General features: G+C 40.6%; 1 long non-coding RNA gene across 2 annotated transcripts in view; it reads right to left on the bottom strand.

The window, feature by feature from the left end:
- LOC126384210 (uncharacterized) overlaps positions 1-21,828 on the bottom strand; it is a 70,940-nt gene that overhangs the window by 21,363 nt on the left and 27,749 nt on the right. The window contains exons 2-3 of one of the 2 annotated variants that reach the window (XR_007569247.1): positions 17,297-17,482; positions 11,683-12,995 (exon numbers count right to left, since the gene is read on the bottom strand). The exons of the other annotated variant lie outside the window; for it this stretch is intronic. This is a non-coding gene — a long non-coding RNA (uncharacterized LOC126384210). Of the gene's footprint in view, positions 1-11,682; positions 12,996-17,296; positions 17,483-21,828 lie in introns of those variants that run through there. 2 annotated transcript variants of the gene reach the window in all.

Here is a 21,828-nt window from a genome sequence, read left to right as displayed (position 1 = left end):
AGCTTGCTTGACACAACATTAACATATTATCACCTTACAAACCTTAATATGACCAACATGTTGCCTATGCTATAATACAAATTCAGCAGACAGGGGGCAGCAAAAGCATTGAAATGGATTTATATTTTGGGCCACCTGGTGAATGTTAGTCCAGTATTAACTCTCCTTTTAGCTCAGTTTTTGTCTCCACCAAATCCTGAGGGAAATAGCTGGCTATATAGCTGGTAAATGCTCTACAGTGTTGTTTGGTGCTGGGGTGAAAGTTGGTTTTAGAGCTTTTTTTTTGCCTATAACAGCTACTTGCCATAGCTGGAAATTACACAAATGTGAAGAAAGCAAATAGAAATGGGCTATAAGACCAAAACGATGAATGAAATATGCTGAAAGCTTTGTAGAGCTGAGTGGAACTGCAGACTAGGTTGATATTTCTCTGTGGGTGTGTAACTAAAAGTGTGCCCTTTTACATTATAGGTACAGATTATTTGAAAGGTCGTCAATATAAAAAGTATTGAGAAAGGCAGCTTTGAATGTGAATCACAGATTCTGAAACCACCAGAAATCTGTTTTGATGCTTTAAAGATGGCGCTACAATGTTTCTGGTGGTAGTCACCTTGGAATAAAAGTGGTTAGTATTTGTTCCTTTAAAACTCTTTTCTAGAGTAGCCTACTGTCAATTTGAGTGCTCGGCCTCTGTTCGTCACAAGAATGGTTGGAAAAGTGTTCCCCTTTTTTCACAGTCTTTGAAATCACATTGCCTGTCTTCCATGTACAAAGAGGCAGACAGATACAGAAGAGAGAACCCAGGGTGCTCTTAAAGTATTAGTGAACATATTTTGTCTGCGACAGATAAAACTCATTTGGATGTTAAGGTTCAGAGAAATACTGTGCGGGTCTCTTTTCTAATGCATCGCTAAATGGAGACGTTTCAAGATTTAAATCAGCGCGTTGCCCCTGGTTTGCCTCTGCAATGGTGCTGCTTCCTCTTCTGAGAATTCCTCGTGAATTTTATCATCCTGACAGTACACCATAAATTTATGTATGTGAATACTTAAATTTAATGACATTCACAACTGATAAACAGGGGCCCTACAGTCCGCCATATTTTACATCACCGCTGCTATTCTTAGACACTTCAAACTCACCGGCTGAGTCTTGTCTAGTCATAAGCTTCATTTTGCCTCTCATGTGTGTGTCCTCTGGGAGTTTCTAACAGGTGATGGAAAGCCAAGGCTTGTGTAATTAAGGTATTGGACTGAGGAGGTGGTTATGATTCTCTCAGTCATAATTTGCCAGGTTATTAAAAGGTGAGACTTACAGGCAGGTTTATTGTTATCCAAAATTAAAGTGTGCAGTGTCAGTGCAATTGCTTATCTAATGACGGTAGCTGCATGGAATATTATCATTGCCCTGCTGTACATACCCGAGCAAGTCTGCTACGATACTGCAGCAGATGAAGAAGCATAAGAAAAGAAGATGTTGATGTTAAGGAAAAAGACAAATCAGGAAACACGTTCATAGTAAAACAGTGTATACTGATGCAAGCAGCAGCAGCCTCCTAAAGCTTTTCAAATAAGCGTACATTTTGTATAAATTATTTGAAATGTTTGTCTCTAAGCATTCTCCAAAAGTAAACACAGAAAGTAGCTTGTTGGATTTGCTATTTTGCTAACTGCATTGTGATCAATTTATTGGGCAACCAGCTGGCTAACCAAGCTAGCTTTTAGCCGACTAGGAAACTGCCAAATTCATCAAAACTCCAGTATTGGTCAGATTGTAGTTCCAATTGTTCGTAACAAGACCCTGGTTCCAAAATACCACCATTTTCCTTTAGGGCTGCCACTTTTCATTTGAATTTCAAGCATTTGTTCAAATGTGGTTATTATGTGAACTGTAATGACCTGTTTGAATTCAAAATTTACAGTCTCAATGCGACAAATCATTGGACGTGGTTTGCTATGAGATCCAGCAAAGGCACGCTAAAGATTTACTATCAGCTTGACCTATTGGATGCCCTATTGACCAGGCCCCCAGGAAGTGCGCCAGACTTTGAATACAATTTGAAATAGTGGCCACAACTTCAACAACAACTCATTTTTTTTAGCACCACAACTCCTGCAAAATGACTCATTTTACAATCAGGGTTTGATCCATGTAGCACGTTAAGTCTAGAAGAGCTACATGATAAAGTCAATTTATCCCCACTCAAGTTAGCAGAGGGCTAAAATGGAAGTTAACTGCTCTGCCAGCGTCTCCAGTGCCACCGAGCAACTTTCATGGGAATGAGCGGGCCTTCACTTCTAACACTGCATCCAGGCGTCTTTATACATCCATGCTATTGACGTTTCAGTAAACTAAGTTAGTCATTTTATGTCGTTACTATGAAAATGGAGGACACTAGCGAGTGAAGCCATCCTGGGCAAACAATCACATCACCAAAGCACCAGGGAAGCAGAGTGTGGAAGTATTTTTGGGTTCTTCATTGTAGATGGCAAAGTATGCCACCAAGCAGCAGAGGCACCAAAGACGAGTGAAACAATGTTGACCTCATTTGACTGCCTTAAAATAACTAAATAATTTTTTAAACAACAATATTTGTTAAGGGGGCGTGCACATTCAAACTCACTTGGTTGAACTTAATTTTTGGAAAAATTAACAGCTTATTTCTCTTTAACCTGTCCGTACGGCTGTGTTTAACATAAAGTTGGAAGGAGAAAAGGGAGGACGAAAGGAAGAGGAAAGGAAGAGAAATGAGAAATGAGAATGTGACTATGGAAAGGAGCGAGACAGTGGAAAAGTGGACTTGAGCTGCATTCGTTTTCTTCTTACTTTCAGTAAGTGCTGCAGGTGCCTTAATAGAGTACTCCCTGTTGCAAAGTCTGCATACAACAGGGAAATACGACTTCGTCATAACACTGCGCCTTGAAATTTGACCCCCTTGCTCATACGTCCATTGTCGTCTGCAGTGCAAAATTAATGTATCTTTATGTATTAATTCTACACAAGTTGCAAAAAAATTTAATACTGACACTTGAATGTGCTGTCATCTGTCATTGCGGCTTCTGTCAGCTGTCAATGAGCTGTCATCTGTCTGCAGCTCAGTCAACGTGATGTATCCCCCCCTCCGCAGTGCAAATAGGACGGTAGTATGGGTATTAGAATGCAGCGTAAGTTGCATCCCACCAACATACTGGTTGTTTGAAGCAATGGAGAAAAATAAAAGAAGAAACCCTCATTAATATCAGTTTCGAGCATCAGTTCCAAGACTTACAGCGATCACTGACAGACAGAAGAGGCTGTTACTTATAACTGTCAGAGTCCACATTTCCTTATTTTTTAGCAGCACAGACACTTGTTTCTTATTTAGTTTTCTTTCTCTGTGAGTGAATGGCTGGTTTGTTGTAACACAATTATTGTTTTGATTGCATTTTTAGCTGTCATCTTGATTATTTCTATAGCTGAATGGATATTTTTAATGGAGCTCTCAGCATTTAATGATATCCCCTTACTTTCAATTTTGATAAAGTGTCAGCTGTAGACAGTTTACTGATTTACTTTTGAGGGTTTTTCTCATTATTGATGAGTTAGACTGAACTCTTCAGTGCCCTTCCGCCGAAAGGGAACACAATAGTGTGACAAATAACACAATAGGAAGACACATCGTTCACACAACACCAAAAAAGATGATAGTCATCAGCCGTTATTATGTTCAGCTGTGGGTGCTATCCATCCTTGTTTACCATCACATGGGAACGCTGGGCAAATGTCAGACAGATGCTTCAAAGTTCATCACAATGGACCATTTTATGACAGGAGGTCATCATTTATACGTGCGTGTACACACACACTGTCCTGTGTGCACCGACCTCAAACTACAATCATCCTACACAACCTTTTATAGATGCCGCAAAGATGCATTAGCTAGATTTCCCTTACTGGCAGCCCTTTGTAAATTAGCCCTTTGTCAGTTGAAACCAGAGGTCCATCAACAAGTGACCTTTTCAAATATCCGGCCTCTGTCAAAATGGAAGTATGCAGCTGCATAGTTTAATTCTGACTAGCAGCCAACAACACTGACTTATTCATCACCTCCATATTTACAGCCCAGACCGTATACAGAGAAAGGCACTTAAACCAATCTGTCTGACTCTCCCATCTTTGCACAACATTTTTCACCTTCTGCGAAAGAACATGAGATGACGCGTCAGGCTGCTTCCCACACATTCCATCTCTTTTTCATAATCCCTTTTTCTGTGCTTTCTCCCTCTCACTGTCACTCGCTGTCTTATTCCTCTCCTGTACTTTTGAACTTTTTCCCCCTTAATCCTATTTCCTAAAATGGCCCTGTGTCTCTAGCCCAACTCGTCCGGAGCTGCAGTAGGAAGAATTAAAGCCCAGCCATTCAGTTTCCAGCCAAGTGTAAATGAACAGACAGGCAGAGAGAAGAGAGGAGAGCAGGGGAAAGAGAAGAGAACCACCAGCAGACAAAGAAAGTGAGATAGGAAAGTGTGAGAAGGGATTGATTAAAGTGGTTACCACTGCCTGCTTCATAACCTTCACACATTGAACATCTCACCCTTTTCTTCTTTTAACCTCATTCTTTGTTGATGTGTGCCACTGCTGTCTCTCTTGTAACTCTTTCATGTTGCCATGGGGTCCAATTCACTGGCTCAGTATTACATGTCATTACAGGCTTGTAATAGGGGGGGTTTGTCCAACATGTAATGCAAGACTGTCCTTAGCGTGGCTTATTTGTTCAAATGGCAACATTTAATGTAACATTATTATTACACCACAAACATCTCAGGGGGAGGTTGGGTGAATAGTTGGGTGTTGAGCATCTCATTTTGATAGTGGCTCACATCCTGTCCTCCGTCAGCAGTCAACATTGGTTTGTTTCAACGAAGACCACAATATTTTAGGACATACACTTATTCACTTCCTTGCTGCAAGTTAGATGAGAAAAACGATATCACTCTCATATCTGTGAGATATGAAGTGCAGCAGTGATTCACAACCAGGGGTACCTGAACCTTGGGTGGTACTTCGTAGTTACCAGGAGGAGCATGGAAATATTGTGGTAAGTAATTTGAATAAATAAATAACAATTTGATTAGAAAATAAAATAAAGAAATATATCCATGTATTGAGTCAGCTGTAACTTGAACATTATAATTCCAAGTGTGTGAAGAGTAGTCTAGTTAGCAAGCAAGCAGAAGTCTAAACAGTTGTGTAAATTCTTAAACATTGCTAAAAAACAAAACAAAAATAAATATACAGTTCGAATATTTAGCTAAACAAAAGTAGGCCTAATGGATAAATGGCTAAACGAGTTGACTAAAAGTAATGGATGTGCAGTTGAAATTGTTAGCTAAAAGTAATGGATGTGGAGTTAAAATGGTAGCTTTAAGTAATGGATGTGAAGTTGAAATGGTTTGCTAAAAGTAATGGCTATGCAGTTGAGATGGTTTAAAGTAATGGATGTGCAGTTGAAATAGTTTAATGTAATGGATGTGCAGTTGAAATAGTTAGTTTAAAGTAATGGATGTGCAGTTGAAATAGCTAAAAGTAATGGATGTGCAGTTGAAATGGTGAGCTAAAAGTAATGGATGTGCAGTTGAAATAGTTAGCTTGAAATAGTTAGCTTAAAGTAATGGATGTGCAGTTGAAGTGGTTAGCTTAAAGTAATGAATGTGCAGTTGAAGTGGTTAGCAAAAATAATGGTTAGCTTAAAGTAATGGATGTGCAATTGAAATGGTTAGCTAAAAGTAATGGATGTGCGGTTGAAGTGGTTAGCTTAAAGTAATGGATGTGCAGTTGAAATGGTTAGCTAAAAGTAATGGATGTGCAGTTGAAATAGTTAGCTTAAAGTAATGGATGTGCAGTTGAAGTGGTTAGATAGTTAGCTTAAAGTAATGGATGTGCAGTTGAAGTGGTTAGCAAAAATAATGGTTAGCTTAAAGTAATGGATGTGCAGTTGAAATGGTTAGCTAAAAGTAATGGATGTGCGGTTGAAGTGGTTAGCTTAAAGTAATGGATGTGCAGTTGAAATGGTTAGCTAAAAGTAATGGATGTGCAGTTGAAATAGTTAGCTTAAAGTAATGGATGTGCAGTTGAAGTGGTTAGCTAAAAGTAATGGATGTGTAGTTGAAGTGGTTAGCTTAAAGTAATGGATGTGTAGTTGAAGTGGTTAGCTAAAAGTAATGGATGTGCAGTTGAAGTGGTTAGCTAAAAATAATGGATGTGCAGTTGAAATAGTTAGCTTAAAGTAATGGATGTGCAGTTGAAGTGGTTAGCTTAAAGTAATGGATGTGCAGTCGAAGTGGTTAGATAAAAGTAATAACTAAATGGTTGAAATAGCTTAATGTCTAGTAGCCCACAGATGCAAACTTGACCAAATGAAACAGTGACAGTGTAATTGTATGAAAATATATTGTAACAATACAATTGTCAAAATTGTATTAAAAGATAATGTGAATGGTGTTAAATAATATCCAGTTAATAATACATTTAAATGACCACATTTGGAGTTTGACGGGTGATGATTATGAAGAGGTACTAGAGTTCATCTGATAGGGGTGCCCTGCGTGTCTTAAAGAAAAGGTTGGGAGCAACTGAAGTAGAGGGGAAACAGGGGAAACAGCTCGCCTGGCGCTGTATACTGTAAAGGTAACAAAATCCATCTGCCTGCTCATCTAAAACTCACTGACACATTATGTCTGTTTTGTTTAGATAAAAAAACAAAAACAAAGCAATTTGTGGTTTTACAGAGGTTTATGTGCCGGGCTAATTTTAACGACTTACATGAGCCTGATGTCATTGTGAGGTTGCCATGCAACCTTAGTTCTTGTACAGATTAAACGAACAAGATATAACTTCTTAATTACTGAGTTTTAGTGGTGCTTGTAGGTGGATTTTATTATCAGCTTTAAACAGTTTCCCCTGTTTCCAGTCTTTATACCAAGCAATCTGCCTGTAGCTTCATAAATTTAGTGTGCAGACGAGAGTAGTATCAACTTTCTCATCTAAGTCTTGAAGAGAAAAGAGAGACAAAGTTGTCTTAAATCATCATTCACTATTCTGTAGGTGGGAGATCAGAAAGTGCTCATGTGACTCATTTTTATGATGCTCATGTGTCTTTCAGAAGACATGGGCAAACAGCCTATTTTGTCATTGTGGATCGAGGAGTAGTTTTGTAATGTGTGTGTGTGTGTTTGAGCACAAATTTGTAAATGTGTTTCCTGTGTGTGCCTCTTCAGATGAGCATGCATTCATTTTTCTTGTGTTGAAAACACTCCATCCGATGTGTGAGAAAGAGAGGCGGGACTTGTTTTTCTGCAGCGGTGCAGGAGGTGAGACAGCTTGAAAAAGTCAGAGAGACAGGTGAGGAACAAGGAGGGGACAGACAGATGTGTGTGTGAGAGAGAGAGACCTGGAGAGACTACTTACACTGCATCAGACTCGAGGGAAATCTAACCAGGCAATATCCAAACCAAGGCACTCTGCTCCTGCCACCTTAGCCCCACACAATTACAATACTATCTGACAAAGATATTGAGCGCAGATCCCTTGCTATTTCTGTGGATGCATGTACCCAGCCAGAGCCAGATTTTATATAAAAGTACCAAAAATGGCATTAACACTGACTTATTGAAAAGAGAGGCCATGGAGCCAGGCAGTGCAAGCAAACACAGTAAGAATATGTTGACCCTCCAGGGTCCAGGAGAGACAACACAGTACGTGACTCAGCACTCATCCTCTTGTCCAAGGTGGAGGGTGTGTTTTTGAAAAGGTGACCTTTACCTGCACACTGCCTTTTGAAAGGCTTGTTGGTGACCTTATACAGGGTGGAGTCCGACAAGAGAACAGAACAGCTTTTGTGAATGAGGGCTGGATAAGGAGACAGAGAAAAGACAGACAAAATGCTGACTTGTTTTAACAAGGAGAAACAAAAGTTCAGGAAAGGTTCAGGTCGACCCTTAAAGGGAAACTTTGGTGTTTTTCAACCTGGACCTTCCTTTCACTTTTTTTTAATCTAGGTGACTAATGCAGACAACAATTTTTGAAATTGGTCCAGTATTGACAGAGAGCGTCGCAGCATCAAAAAAGGCTGCAGTGCAATCCCTAAAGACAGTTGTGCGCTGTCACTTGAACCATTGCTAAATCCCGCCTCTCAAACGTAGACTAAGCAATCATGGTGTCTCATCAGCCAGCTCCATCAAGGGTAGGCAAGTACACAGTTGTGCTCCATAGACTTTCATTCAGTCCTTTCTAATTTTCTTCATTTTCAGGCTGGTGTATTGGATTTTGAGCTACATGTTGTGCCTGGGACACGTGTAATAATGGTACTTGTTACCTGGAGAGGTTGGAAGTTCCAAAACCAAAATCAAACCCTGAAAAGTGTAGGGTTAGCTAGCTAACTACTGAGGATATAGCCTACTGAATGCATACAGTACATACCGGTATTCTACTTTTGCTAAAACTGGAAAAAAAAGACCTACCCTGCTGTACAGGAACTTGGGAAGAGAAGCAGGGAAACTTTGCTGATATTCAACCAGTTGTGTGTCATCACAGTGTGTGCAGATGAAAGTTGTTTTGCCTCCCCTGGAGCTCCCCGCCCATCTGCCAGCAGAGGTCCAGGTGCTGGCTGTGGCGCAGGGGGAAGCCAAACACTGTTGATCTGCACACACTGCGATGACACACAGCTGGTTGAATATCAGCAAAGTTTCCTTTTATATTCACTGTCTTCTGTCTCGATCAGCAGTGATGTGGTGGTTCACTTTTACACTGTGATCTGTAGCCTATAGTTAGGCTGTAGCTGCTATCTTTACCTTTTTAACCTGTTTTTGCTGCTGAGTCAGTTTGACATTGCGGGTATTTGTATTATATTTTTCAAACACATATTGTAGACCCCTCTGTCTGCTTCTTACTGAAGTCACTTTTTGTTTATCCAAAAATTTGTTAATATTTCTTCAAGGAGTGCAGTTTGTTACAGTATGGGCTCCATGTTTACTCCGACAGCTTGATGGACTATCACAACGGGGCGGGGCTTACTTAAGAGTCAATTCATGTCCAATAAAAATGCTTGTTTTTGCCACAGACAGGTTCAGATTGCTATTATACGTTTCTGGCAATGTTATGGAAAGGATCCGTACAGAGAAATTAAACATTTTTCTTTACCTTTCACTGACCTGTTTGGTACTGTAACCAAGTCTCTCTCAAGGAGAAGTCTCTTTCTGAATGTTGCCTTGTTGCAGGAAGACAATGCTGGAAACTGCAGTGAGACTTGGAGAGAAGGGTGCCAGGAAGAATTGTTGTTTTGGAGTACATAATGCGTTGCCTAGTGTGATCTACAACATTTTCAATGTCAAAGCTGAATATTTAGCTGATGTCAACAATGTGGAAAAGAGCCATTTCTTATGGTTTAAAAAAAACACTCTTTTAACATTATCAGTTGTTTTGTTAGATTTTTTGATTGAATTTTTTTGCAATGCTAACGGGTTTGTAGGTACAAAGCAGCCAAAATCATTTTCACCCCAAAATTCATCATTTTTATGCGGTGGACTGTATTAATCACATCAGCATAGAGAAAGTTCAATTTCCTTATTTTATTACTGTTGAAAACCAATGAGACATAGCAGCAATATTCAAAAATATGTTTAATGTACTATGTTATATTAACTGCAGGATTATGATGAAGTTTTCTCCTGCAGACATCTGCAGGTGATTTTACAAACTCTTTCGGGAAATAGCGAGGCTTACGAGTACTTTTGTGCAGCTTGAGGGTTTCACCAGAGCAGCGATTGAAGAAGGTAGTGAAGAAGATGAATCAGGCTCATGAAGCACTGGGGAGAATACCTGCTGAATTTAGGTGGTGTCAGCATTCTTGGTGGCAGAAAGTAAGAATAAAATGCTCCACATGGGGAGTTCAGTCTTTCTGAAATATCATGTCATTCATCTGAGACGCTTGTTCTCGTCTCTTATTGTGCAGTCGGTGGTTTTAGGGCAAATCCGTTTTGTTTTCTTCATTTTGGAGGAGAAGTAGAGGGATAGATATGTCGACCATACTGTGTTTGTTAGACCTTTTCAATGAACCTTTTTCCAAACATATCTCTCTGTAGAGCCAACCTGATGCTTTGAATTCAACCTTTTCTGGCTGTGAGTCATATCAATTACCTCGTTCTTTTGACATTGCTCTCACTTTAATGAATGTCCACAGCCCATGTTAAATTAAAGAGTCTTACTATTCTCTCATATTCTCCTGAGGGCTCCTCGAGGATGTGTACTCTACTATCGTCCTCACTTTCCCTTCCACGGTCATAGCAATCAAGCACCAGCGAACGTCAGCAGAAAGTGAATTTTCCCCTCCTTATCACAGGTTCACTCCTCTCTCACTGTCTTCAAATGATATTCCCTTAAATGACGGATAAAAGAGCAGTAAATGCTCAAAAACTGTTCAAGGGGGCACTGGTGTAAAGACTTTACTACTAAACTTATGTTTGGATATATTTAGAATCTATTTTCTTTACGTCCTTTGCCTCTCACGCTAAATACTACTCCAACTCCACTTATTTACTTGTGCGAAGCAGGTCAAGCGCCCATTCATATTCAGTTTACAATGATTGTCCTTGATTTCAGGTAATTGAGACCTATGTTCATTTGCAAGAGTTTTAGAAAAAAAAGAGCAAGAATTTTAGATCTCTTTTAGCTTTTCATTGTGGCTGCCCTATCTTCCCGGAGTCAATATTAAATGATACTAATAGCACGAATAAATTAATTATTTATTAAATAAATTATAATTTATTAATTAAAGTACTTATCACTTGCACTTGTGTCCCAGGACGCAGCAAAAAGACACTCAGTGGCTATGTTTATAAGGTGAGTTTCATTTGTGTGATTATCACGATAATTGTAGTATTAGCATCACCATTAAATCGTGCATCTCTTATGCAGCATAAGTTTGCTCTTGGTCCTGACTGCAGGTTCTTACCTGTCTGCGGTAAAGCCAGCCGCCACCTGGATTTTGATGCTTGTCTATTCTTGGTGTTACGGTACGGGTGCTTGGAGTGGCCAATAAGGACAAAGAAAGACCTGTATTTCACCGATAATTTAACACATTTGATATAAAATCAAATGAAATCGTTCCTGGCGTTCCTGGTTCAATCCCAGGAGGGAGCCCTTCTGTGCAGAGTTTGCATGTTCTCCTCGTGTCAGCGTGGGTTTTCTCCAGGTACTCCAGCTTCCTCCCACAGTCCAAAGACATGCAGGTTAATTGATAACTCTAAATTGTCTGTAGGTGTGAATGTGAATGTGAATGGTTGTCTGTCTCTATGTGTCAGCCCTGTGATAGTCTGGCGACCTGTCCAGGGTGTACCCTGCCTGGTTAAAGAGGCTGATTCTAACTATGATTGTATAAAGGCTCATATGGTTTTACTAAACTGTTTTTGAGAAAAATATGAGCAAGGCATCTAAAATTACATTGATTTTCTCATATTAGAATTTTCATTAAAGAAAACTCTTAATAGATTACATGAAATTTAAAAAGGATCCAGGATGACCCTGACTATGTCCATGTCAAATTTCACGTGATTTACAGTTTTTGAGAAATTTCAAGGTAAAGTTGGCTCAAATTATATCATAACACATTCATAATTTACTCATATTTATTTACGGTAGTCTCCCCCTGATTTCATTAGGTGTTGCACAGTTATATTGTGTGATGTTAGATTTTCATATTAAATTTGGTTTGAATACAGGTAGCTGTAATTCAACATGTCATGCTGTAATAACTGTTCATTGATGTGACTTGTTTTAACATTTTCTTCCATGTGCCCCTTTTTAATTTTGAGCACCTTCCCCTCTAGGGAACTGCCCATTGGTCCGACAGCCCATTGGTCCGACAGCCCATTGGTCCGACAGCCCATTGTTCCGACCATATTAAACCCATTGTTCCGAAGTCCCGTTGTTCCGAAATCATCATGATGCCCTGTGGTTAAGGTCTGGTTAGGTTTAGGCACAAAAACCACTTGGTTAGGGTCAGGAAAAGATCATGGTGTGGGTTAAAATGAAAAAGAAAGTGGCAAACACATAAGCCGTGAGCCTGCTCCGCCTCAAGCCTTTCCCAGCTGACCCAGAGCCGGTCGCGGCGCACCATCAAGGTAGAAATACAGCCGCCAGGAGCCGTTCAGCACCGTGGAGAGCTCCCCACACAACCCCGACCCCAGAGCTAATAAGAGGAGGTTATGGTGTTTCACTCTCTTCTCTCTATGACACTTGTATCTCGACGAGTAGCCTACTTTTGTTGCGTTTGCTGATCCTCTATGGTACACAAATACAGTATAGCCTAGTATAATCACATATCGGAACAAGGGGACGTCGGACTAATGGGATGTCGGACCAATGGGCTGTCGGAACAATGACATGGACCCCCCCTCTAAAGGTGTCTGCACGGCCCTGACAGTGTGTCAGTGAAACAGGAAAAGGCTGAACAAACCAAACATTAACATCAAGTGAACTATAATTTAACAAATGAAAAGCTGTCAGTTTACTTCATACAATCCTTCATGATAATAGAAGGGGCAGCCAATTACATTTGTTAAAGTTGAAAGCTGTGATAAATCAAAGGACAGATTGTGCCCACACTGAAAAGAAATGTAGCCATGCTACATGTCCAGCTGCACCAGTCTGTACCACATTACAATGTTTTGATATTTTATTGATTCCTGCAAGAAATTTCCTTTCGGTTCCTCAGGGAGGTGAGAGTGTGGGGTCTCATAGAGAATAGCAGCTAACAGGGTCTCACTGTTTTGCTCGAGCACACTTCAGCAGAGTGAATGCTTGCAAACACGGGGGCCTGACCCTTGGTCCTCCACTGAAGAGCGGTACTCACGCTTGCTGTGTCACCCTACTTCCCACATGCACCGGACACTGTGGATTTGAAAGTGATTCATGACATTTTCATTCTCGTCTTTTTCTTTCTTGATTCTGCCCACCACTTACTGTAAATGAAAGAAAATAACATCAGAAATGGGAAGAAATCCATGAGCTCAATTCAAGAAAAAAAACATTACAGCTCATTCAGTTGAGATCTAATTCTCAAAAATGCTGTAAATCTATTCATAACATTGTCTTTAAAAGTGTTAACATGTTCCTGAAAAAAAGAAACTTACCTGATAGTTTTAATTGTTGTTATCCCACCTTACTTTTAATGGCGCAATAAAGTTCGAGCTGAGCTTTCAGAATTAACATGGATATTATAATGACATTTTACTGTGCTCCCATTATAACCACCTTAAAGAGACTATAAGAATCTCTACTGAAAACGTGAACACACTTTAGGTAAAAATGATATACGATGGCATCAACAACAGCGCTGGATCTTCACGTCCTCTTAGAGATAATATTCTGTTACTGAGCCTTATGGCTGCGCTGCAAGCCTCGGGTCAAATCTTTTCCCACTTGGTGAATTTATAATGTATAGTTACTGCATGATCAGTAAATGGAATGTGCAAATGTAAGACTAATATATGATTTAGGACGAGGACGTTCTGTACATTCAGAATCAATAATTTACCAATGAATATACAGTGACAAAGTGTTTCATTTGAATATATCTTGGTTTTTGTCTCTGGAATAATAATGTCTCCACAATTTACACATCACTGTATATTAGAAAGAATCATGCATCATTATTTTTAATTATAAGTATAAATGCACCTTCTCTGCAGGGTATCATGCAGATTAGGTGCTGTGTAAATGAGGTGAACTGAAAAATTTCGTGAATGTGTAAATGTGTTTTGCCTGGTGACCTATCCACGGTGTGATCCTACTGTTGAGTGCATGCTGGGAGATGTCCTATAGTAGGTCCCGGCAGCTACGGATAGAGTAGTCACTATAGAAAATGGATGGATGGATTAAGAGATAACTAATTGATGAATTCCTCACGGTGTAAATATATAAAGCACATGGATAGAAGAGAGAACCACAAGGAGCACATGTGAGCAGTAAGTTGTATTGAATTTAAAATGTTTTATCAGCAAAATCTACTTCAGTATCAAAAGTGGGAAGTGTGTGTCTGTTATGCAGATATTCTTATTTATATTCACTATGGGATTATTATTAAAGGTGCAAGTCAACCCCCGAAAATGCATATTTTTCCTCCAACCTATAGTGCTTTTCATCAGTCTGGATAGTTGTTGCCATAGAGATGTCTGTCTTTTTTTTCCAATATAATGGAACTGGGAAAACAAAATACATTTGAAAAACTCAACAGCAATGTCTCTTTCCAGAAATCCTGACACAGTTACTCAAGATAATCCACAGACCTTAGGCCCGTTTTCACTGCAGGAACTTCGGGGTAATATTACGGGGCTGGGGCCGTTGGTGCGTGTCTCCACCGCAGGAACCACCTCCGAAGGACAGAGTTCCGGAACTTTTATAGGGGCTAAACAAGTCCCTGCCTCGGAGTAGGTACTCAGAACGGCCCTGAAAAACTCCTGGCTGGGGCTTGGGGTTTACTTGGTGCTGATTGGATATACTCAAGGCGGGATGTGACGTCAACAGAAAGCAACAAAATAGCCAGCATTTTTAAAACTCAGCAGATGAGGGTTAGCTCGTTCATATAGCTTCCACCGCCATGTAAATGAAGAGACACGCCAGAAACCCAGCAACCACCTCAGCTCCTTCCATGTTGATTATCGTCTTTCTTATGTCTGCTTTCTTCTTCTTACTTCTGCTTTCGTACTTCTGCTTCTTCTTCTTTGTTGTTGTTCTTCTTTGTTTGTTTCTTTGCTGCGTCACCCCGGTCAAAATGGTCGCACAATGATTACGTCACATCCAGAGCCCGGTAACTTTACAGGAACCTTCCTCCTACTCCGCCCTCTCAGTGGAGACATGGCGGTTGAGAGGGCCGAGCGAGAGAACGTTCCTGTAAAGTTCCTGCCCCCCAAATAGTACCAGGAACTTCTTCAGTGGAAACGGGCCTCTTGTTGTGAGCTTCATGTAAGAACTGTTTTCTTTCTACCAAACTACACCTGCCAACCGTATCACCACGCAGAAGGAAGTGTGCATCTACTGCTAAGTCACCTAGCACCAAATAGCTTGCTAATGTTCAGTTTACCCGGAGGATGGCACTGATGTTTACATGTTGCGCTGTCACATGCACGAGCCTCTCATCCATGAGTAGATGCACACTTCCTTCTGCACGGGTATACGGTTGGCATGTGTAGTTCGGTAGAAAGAAAACAGTTCTTACATGAAGCTTACAACAAGGTCTGTGGATTATCTTGAGTAACCAGGTCATGATTTCTGGAGAGAGACATTGCTATTGAGTTTTTCAAATGTATTTTTGTGGTGCATTGAGCACCACAAGCTGAGTGCCATCTAGTTCTGGCCGACTCACACCAAAACAATCTAGACTGCGAAACAGCACTACGGGTAGGAAAAAATGTGTATTTTTGATTTTGGGGTGAACTGTCCCTTTAATGATCACGTAAGAAGCATTCTAATGTTGCAGCGTTAGAGGAGGAGCTCTTTTTAACTACTTTATTATTTATACTGCAGGGTAGTTTTAGTCAAAGTACAAGTACTTGGAATAAATGACAAAATTAAATGACACAAATAACAGTTTTCTGACCTTGGTTAAAGTCTAATTAGATGCCGTCAGAAAATGGTCAGTGATAGTGGAAAGACCATAATTTTTGACAGCAGTCACAGTTAAAAGAAACCAACATTGACTGTTTGTATAAAACAGGAAATGAACAGTTTTGTTTACCCATCTGTCCACCTGCTGACTTAATGGATAAACAGCATTGTCACAATATTTCCTCTTCTGCTCCTGATGGACAAGAGTCAAAGCTCCTGCAGGGCTTTTAACTTGAGTGTAAACATATGTAGTTTTGGGCATTTCCTGAAATGCATGATGCTGTTGTTTTTCTTGCAAAGAAAGTCTTGCTTAAGTATAGTACTGGGGTATAATTTTGTGGAACTTGTGCTTTGAGGCAATGTAAATACATTCCACCGCTGCAGTTGAGTGACAGAGTGTGTTTACGCACGTGTATCTCTATTGTCTTTTTTCATGCACTCAATTATATGGCTTAGCGTGACCTCGTGCGCCCTTTCGCCAGCACGGCAACTTCACTCACCATCATCTCCTCACTTCACCCACACCCACCTTCATAACCCCATCAGAGAGTCAAGGCAGTGTCGGGTGAGCAGATCGATGGTGGGGGTTTGTATCTGGAGGCACACCTTCCTCTGGCCTCTAAGAAACTCACCAAGAGCCGAGAGCTCAGGGTGTGTTAAGTGAAAGTCCTGTTAACCCCCATTACCCTCTGCAGCACTGTACTGGAGGATTAGCAGAATACAAATAGCCCCTCTTGCTCCCCCTGTCCTCTACACCGCAACTCCCACACCATCCGCTGGAAGAGTTGCTGACGATGAGAAAGAGTGAAATATGATTTGGGGCCCAAGCAGGTGTTTACTGCATGCTAAACAGTGTCCTGCTGCTCATTATGCAAGCCTTAATGGTGGGAATACATTAGCAAAGCATGTGAATTTTTAAATTGGGGGTGGGGAGGGGGCTGAAGCTCGCTATCAAAATGTTACTACAGCTTGGTGCCATGTGACCTTGGCTTGCAGAAGCTCAGATCATGGTGTGGAACGAGGGAAATGCCAGGGGGCTCGGAGGCTAATTAATAATGAATAATGCCATGCTTCTTTGTATTGCATTTGGTGGTGTGAAATCAAAAGGCATTACAAATCAGCTGGAGCTGATCTACTATCAGACGAAAACTGCACATGCTGTTCTGAAACTTTCAAGATATGTTGATATCAGTAGATAATGATGAAGTGGGCTCTGTTTTGTCGAAGGAAGCATTTAGTGTATATCAAAAGCCATCTGTCATCCACATTGTCTTCATCACATCAAGGGATGTGAATATTATTCAGGGCAACAACTAACATTCCCTCCTTTTAAATATGTGATTCATCATTTAATCTAATTTAATCTAGTTGTCAGAAAATTGTTTAAAATGCTCATCACAGTGTCCCAGAGCCCAATGTTGCATCTTAACTTGCCTGATTTGTTTGACCAACACTCCCAAACCCCAAAATGTTCAATTAACAATCATATCAAAGATATAAAAGCAGCAAATGATCACATCTGAGAAGCTGTATGCTGTAATTATAGCCAAGTAATGTCACTTAATCAATTAATCAACTATCAATATGATCAGATATTATCCCTGTTTTAAAAGTATACTATCCAGGATTGTTGGTTACTCTTTGTAAACATGCTCACCAGCAAAGGTGAAAGTGGAAACCAACCCCAGATTGACTCTCCTTTGGCTTTTTGCCTCGCTGTATTTGCATTTTTTCAACACTGTCTCTTGGATGCATGCTGCTTATGGTCTGGCACCTGGCTGCTGCCTTTTTATAAAGCTCTGACCTCATCTGAGCACTGTGAGGGTACACGGCCATAAACGTCCTGAACACAGAAAGTAAGAAGAACATAAGAAAATACAGGCAGTGGGCAGGGTCTCTGCAGAAAAATACACCATCACACATTTCTAGTGGGTCCTAAGTTATAACTGAGAGGAAAATTAAGACAAATCCGAAACGCTGTATCTGTAGTGATACTATGGAGTAGAGGGTTGCATCAAACTGTGGTTTCCATCTGTGTTTTCGCTATTCATCTCAATTGTGGAACTATTTTTTCAGCTGCCTCACACCCGTGTGTAAACTTCCGCTTGATCGTTTGTTTGACCCTGAAGCGTTATACACTCCAGCCCACTTGATGGCAATAATGCTCCTTTACGTGGGTGTCGCCAACCGGCAGGAAATCATTGCAATGTAATGGGACACAGAGAAGAAGCAGAAGAAGAAGGTTGGCGTTGTGTTCAAAGGCATTGTACTGCGAAGGTTGATTACAAGCGAGTAATCCATTGTACAGTTGTTTAAACTTATTACAAAACTTATTCGTTCGTTCTCGTTCTTCCTCCAGGAGTGCACACAGCACTGTCGCTGAGCTTAAAGACTACAATGACTACAAGCTTGTCATAAACAACCCCTTTCCGTTTCCGGTGAAAACCAATGGATTAGACAAAATGTCAAATTAATCATCACGGAAACCACAGTTTGCTTAGATTTTTATGTCAGAACATCAACAAACACCACTGACCACTCGGTGCTCAAAGTGCAAAATACCGGACTTCTCCTTTAAAAACTTGTCTATGTTGCTGCATGGCTGTGAAACTATACATACATTGTGAGGGCAGCTGAGTCATTATATGAAGCTGATTGAGAAATAGGGTGTTTCTGGGGCCACTAAGTGAGAAATTTGACCGCCAGTGTATGAAGTAGAAGTCCTGGCTAGACAGGAATTTACAGATCCGGTTTAAATAAATACTTCACCCACAAAATGATCAGTTGTATATTAGTTATTCACCCTGTGTTGCGATGAATTTGTGAAGAAAACTTTTTTTCGTATGCCAGCACACCTGCCTGCTTCAGCAATGCTTAGCTTGCTTTTCTCATTTGAACCACAGCAACTCATTTAACAGTGAGAGGAAACATGCTGTATCAGTGATACGCAACTGAAGGACAACAGGCCAAATCTGGCCGCGCCGACCATTTTCTAATTCACAATGACATGAAACTGATTTACAAGGATTTTTAATGTACTTTGAAGGTAAATAAGGTACTAAATATAGCTTGTTTGTAAAAAAAAAAAAAAAAAAAAAAGTGCCTTGACAGGATCCCCCGGACACCCTGACGAAGGTCTGAGCTAAGCCCCAAATGTCCTCAAATCCTAAAAATGCCCCTGTGCCCACCTGACCTGTGCAGGACTGTGACTGGATTTGCTTCTTGCAAAGATGAGGACAGCAAACGTCAAAATGCTGAAAACAGGCAATTCATTTATTATGTATACTGATAAATATTGTTGTTTGCTAAGAATACTTGACCCTCCAAATGATCATTTTTATATCAATTGCTCACCCCATGTTACACTGAATTCATGAAGGAAACATTTTTCTCACCTCTGATCAACGAGGAATCTAAAAAAACAGAGAAAATTCTTCATAAAAGACCTGAAACCATAATATTTAAAACACTTACGGTTAAACAGTCTCACACATGGGCGAGTAGTGCTCCTGGGCAAGTGCATTCGTTTGAACTCTGCTCACTGAAATTTACAAGCAGAGTTCAAATGCACATTCTTGTCTAGGTGCTCTTCTTATATGCGGAGGTGTTTTTAAAAGGAAGGTTTCAGCAAATGTGCATGTGACAAAAACAAAGTTTGCTCCTCAAATTCAACATAAGACGAGTGAGTGATCATTTTGTGAGTGAAGAAGCTTCGCCCTGAGTGTAGGCTGGTTTATTTATTAAATTATTTATACTGTGTATGACATCATCATGCTTTCATGGTTAACAGCCTTAAACAATTATTAGCTCTTAACCTTCAGCCCTAACCCGGCAAAGTGAAACCACAAAGAGGATAACTATTAATTTTCTGTCCACAAACCCGCCATCTGCTTCTCCTCTCTTTATCTCTACCTTCCTCTCCTCGTCTTCTCCCAAACATTTTTTTTCTCTTCTCCATTCCTGCTCTCCTCTCCCATTCTCATCACTCACTCTCCTTCCATTGATCCTCCCATTTCCCATTGTCTCCTTCTCTCACGCCCTCTCTGTCTGTTCTCTCCTTCGCAGTAGCTCAGGCCAATATAAAGCTGACCAATATGAGATTTCTTGGTTGATGGAGAGCCACAGCCACTTTATCACATTGTCAGTGTGTGTGTGTGTGTGTGTGTGTTGCTACTGTGTATGTGTATTTATTTGTTCGGAAGAGAGGTTTTTTTTTTTACAAGTGTGTGTGTGTTTGTGTGTGTTTGTCACACTGCGGCTCTGCAGGCTGGTGGCTGTCAGTCTAATTCTCTTTCTATGGGAGACAGAGATGCTGGAGATAACAGTGTTGTGTGAGCTACTGTACTGCCCGGGCTTGTGTTTCAGTGGAGCTTCAATTAAAGTGAACTGGCTCCTGGGAGAAGAGTGGTGGCCGTCCGCCATTCTGCAGACACACACTCTATTCCCTGTGACTGATCGAATGGTTCCTCGCTATACAACACCGCTTGACAGCACATAGCCTGATGGAAAATAGGAAAGGAGGCAGGCGGCACACACACACACACACACACACACACACACACACACACACAGGCCTGCAAATAGATGCACACACACACAAACACTGACTCGCATGCACACATTTCTGAATCCACTCTGATTGCAGTTGTATTGTAAAGTCTGCATGATTACTGGGACTGCAGGAATACCTATACACCGTCCGCTCCTGCTGAAAATTACATTTCATCGAAAATGGCAACCCCGCGCTGCATATGGAACCGAAATTACCAAACTTTGTCATTGTTCGCTTCACGGCATCCATATTGTTGTGTGTCACCTCAAGTGGAATGTGTGCATATATTTTTATGGTTATTAATCATAGTGGCATCTCATTTTTACCGGCTTATTCCTCAGAGAGCGTACAGAATGTCGCCTGTCGTGCGACATCAGCTCACCACCTCCTGGGGAATAAATGTGCTTAGGCTGAGAGCTTGTGTGACTCTTACATGGCAGCAGCAGCACCGAGTCTGTTTCCCTCCTGAGGTCATAAACTAAATCTAAATGTTTACAGCCGTGCATCGAGACATAAGTGGAATAAGTCTCGGAGGGCTGCAGGTTTGAAACCAGGGTTAGAGTGTTTTCCATAAACAGACCGTGCTCATCAGCTGTTTATCAAAATGACAACATCATTTACATACATTTTTCTGTCTGTATTTGTGACCAGCCCAAGGCACACCTGTGTAGTAATAACGCTATTTAATCAGCATCTTGATATGCCACACCTGTCAGGTGGATGGATTCTCTCGGTAAAGGAGAGGTGCTGACTAACACAGATTTAAAAAAAAAAAAAAAAAAAAAGTCTAAGATCTTTAACTTAAACCTGTGAAAGTAAAAATGTGTGTTTAATTACTAATTTTCAGTTACATGCACAACACCAGTTGTAGTGATGACCACATAGAGAATTATCACCCACCTCTGCAGGTGCCCTCAGCTCGACAAAGCTTTCGAGCATCCGTCAGCTCATTTGATGTCTCAGCTCCCAACTTCACTGTTTTGGTTCAACTTTTTCAGACTCAGCAGGCAGCTGCTTACAGTGAAAAAGCTCTAAAAACCCTCTGTAACAGCAGTCAGACGCAGTTAGCCACTAGCTGGTGAACAGAGTGGAGCATTTAGCTGCTAAAGAGGCAGATATTTCCCTCGGGAGTTGTTGTAGGCCACAAACAGAGCCAAGAGAAGAGTGAATATTGGACTTACAGTACATTCATCCGGTGGACAGAAGCTCAACTCCACATGAATGTTAATGTTGCTCTGTATCTCTTGGAACTGTATGCTAATATCCACTTGTGATTAGGTGATGTGTCAATGTGTTCACAGCTTGTTTCCATCGCCCCATGTGGCCAAAAATAAAAATCAGCTTTTGGAGGTTTAATAAGAGGCTTTGTTTTTGGCTCTAGAACAACAATTGTGCACTTTAAACGGTGGGTCTTTTTCTTTTTAGGTTTTATATATCATACTGTAGCTTCGCAGTGGTGTTTCTATTAAAATCCAAGCAAGACCAAAACATTTGTATAAGTATGAATGTTTGGGTACCAAAATGTTATTTTCCCAAGCCCTTCTAAAAAATAAATTTCCCCCGTAACCTAATGTAGCTTCCTGCATGATGACTTTGCTACATGTAAACCCTCCCACCCACCTGACATGTCTCTTCAT

Source organism: Epinephelus moara, chromosome 22 (genome assembly GCF_006386435.1).
Source record: "Epinephelus moara isolate mb chromosome 22, YSFRI_EMoa_1.0, whole genome shotgun sequence".
Lineage (NCBI taxonomy): Eukaryota > Metazoa > Chordata > Actinopteri > Perciformes > Serranidae > Epinephelus > Epinephelus moara.
This window is presented reverse-complemented; position numbering and strand designations above follow the sequence as displayed.